Here is a 3,049-nt window from a genome sequence, read left to right on the forward strand (position 1 = left end):
TCTGCGGACCGCGGTCCTAAAGCGAAGTCGCTTTCCCCAGGTGAGTCGCCATTTTCCCTTTCTCACCTGCGCCTTGCTTCGCTTCATCCCGCCTCATCCCCTCAGAGAGGCCATTTCTTTGGTTGGTCCGCCGGCTCCCGGCTGTTGTCTGGCGTCAGGATCAAGGCCGAGTGCAGGCTGGCTTTGCGAGGAACAGAGGCCTGCTTTTATGGCCTGGCTGGCTTTTGGGTTTCTTTCTCTGAGCATCAGGCTGGCTGTAGGTCCAGTGAGTTCTCATGGAGCCATATTACCTGCTATCTGCTCACCCTCCCCGGAGGGGGCTGGAAAGGGCTGGGCTGTGGCCCAAAGGCCCAGCGGGGACGGCTCTTAGCACGGCTCAGAGATCCGGTCCAGACTGGGTGCCAGGGAGCCTCTGAGGTTGTGACCCATGTGGGGTGCTCACGCTGATCCAGGGGTTAGGGGGTGAGGGAAAGGTGGGGTGCTCTGGGCTGCAGAGGTGACGAACTGGGAACTGCAGGAAACCAGGGGCACAGGAGCCCGGCATTCGTTGGTGGTTTGCAGGTTTTAAGGCTGGGATACGGAAATACAGTCTGGAGGAAGATTCTAGCAGGCCTTGCCGTAGGAAGGAGTGGTTTCTCTCTCTCTCTCTCTGCTTTCTCTTACCCCAGAGCAGGTTATCTGCCATCCAGGTCTGTGGCCCAGGAGCCTCTTAATTTAATGGACATGATCCTGTAGTAATCATGGAGGCTTCTGGAATCCACCCCACTCAGCCTGTGGGACAAAAGCAGTAAATGTCAAAAGCTGCCCTCCCAGTGGGACATAAGGCCGTCTTTGTTAAGTGCCAGGCTTATCTGTGAGCCCTTTACCATCTGCAGGCAACACGCCCACTCCTGACTGTTTTTCTTGGGTCAGGTAAAGCCTGAGCCCTGAAACCCTGGTAGAGTTATCTGTTCAGGAGGTGGGCTCCGCTTGGGGGGGAGGGAGGGACCCCTAAGGGGTAAGCCAAAGAGGTGAGCCATTCCCTCCCTCCGAGGGAGAGGTAAGGACGTTGGGGTGTCTCTGGGCTCCCAAGCCATGGTTTTGTACTGTTTTTTATTCTCTTGGGATCCCCGTGTCCCTTACAGTTGCTGTAGCGAGCATATGGCACCCTGTGCCGGCTTGGGTTTGGAAGAGTCCTCCATCCTGAGCAAGCAGGGAGAACATTCCAGAAATCAGGCCACATTCCCTTCCCTTAGGAGAGCTGGTATTCGAGGGAAATGGCTTTAAAGAGCATCCCTTCATTACTGGAAGAGGAGCTTGGGCTCTCTGTTTTCCCAAATCGTTGTCCCCGTGAGCCAGGAAAGGAATGGAAGGATTATAAACAACTCCTGGCACAGTCACCTAGTCCCCCTGCAGATACCCACAGGGGTTGGCGGGGCCCCAGTGTTGTGTCTGCTGCTGCTGATGCCGAGGGGGATGGAGAGACACAATCTCTCTCCCCTACAGTTCCCAAACTTTCTGGTCTGAGGCCACCTTTACACTCTTAAAAATTGAGGCCCTCTAAGAATTTTTGTTTGAGAGTTGTATCTATCAATATTTATCACATTAGAAATAAAAACAGAGACATGTTTAGCATTTATTTTTTAAATTCATTAAAGAAAGCCCAGTACGTGTTAACATAAATAACATTTTAAGGAGAAAATGATATTGGCTTTATTCTAAACAGGTTTATTAACTTTATCCGCATTATGTCACATCCTGCAAACTCTCTTGGGCAATTGTAGGACTCCTCGTGTTTGTCTCCTGATATTTAGGCCCCGCTGTTCTTCACCACCTAATGCCTAGTATCCTGCTGTCTTCTTAGATATTTTGTCTGGGTTTTTTGTTGTTTTGGATGAGACCATAAATCCAGTTCCTGTTATCCCATCTTGACTGGACTATCTGGAAAGTTTCAAAAAAATATCCATGCTTAGATCCTAAACCTGGGGATTCTGATTCACTAGGAGGTTTGAAGTGAGCAGTGAGCATTCAGGTTTCTGAGTTTAGAAAACAAAAATCCAAATAAGATGGGGCTCCTGGCCGGCTCAGTAGATAGAGCGTAAGACTCTTGATCTCGGGGTTCGAGCCCTATGTTGGGGAGATTACTTAAAATCTTTTAAAAAAAGTCATAACAATAGCAACCAACTAACATTGGTGGTTCTTCTGCACTGCCCCCCCCCCAACTGAGAACTCTACCATAGCATGATAGTAATAGTTACTGTTTACTGTACATTTCCCATGCAGCGGGAGCCATGCCAGCTCTCCACACATTTGGTGTGATTTCATTGTTCTAGCCAACCATTGGTCAAGGTATTCTTTTTTTTTTTTTAGATTTTATTTATTTATTTGACAGACAGCCAGTGAGAGAGGGATCACAGGCAGGAGGAGTGGGAGAGGAAGAAGTAGGCTCCCAGCAGATGAGCCTGATGTGGGGCTCGATCCCAGGACTCTGGGATCATGCCCTGAGCCGAAGGCAGACGCTTAATGACTTAGCCACCCAGGCACCCCCGGTCCAGGTATTCTTATCAGCATATCACAGAAGAGGAAATAAGGTGGAGGGGGGAAGCCCTAGTCTTTAGTTACCCCTGGCCTGTGTTCTAATCCTGCTGAAGGGTTGCTTCCAATTATCCCCCACCTGCAAAGGGTACACTCCGATATTTGGCCAAGCAGGCAACTGCTTTCAGAATCATTTTTATTCCTTGTGATGATTTACTGGGCTTTCGGAGGTCTGTCTTTGTGTAATTGCTTTGCCATTTAGAGATATCTTTTCCTTTCTTGGTTATTATATTATTGTTGTTCTTTTAGTTTTTTTTAAAGAAAAATTAAAAGAGCAAATATCAAACACAAACAAAAAACAGTTAAAGCATGTGTAAGAAATAGAGCATGACCGTGAACCCACTCGCCAGCTTAAAGAGTTGAATGCCTCTTTACAGACCTTTCAAGTGAGACTAAGGTGCTTTGACTCCATGCACGGGTATCGAGCTGCACCACCCCAGTCTCTGGTTCTTCTCCTCTTTATCCCCAGCAAGCT

Source organism: Ursus arctos, unplaced genomic scaffold (genome assembly GCF_023065955.2).
Source record: "Ursus arctos isolate Adak ecotype North America unplaced genomic scaffold, UrsArc2.0 scaffold_7, whole genome shotgun sequence".
NCBI classification, from domain to species: Eukaryota; Metazoa; Chordata; class Mammalia; order Carnivora; family Ursidae; genus Ursus; species Ursus arctos.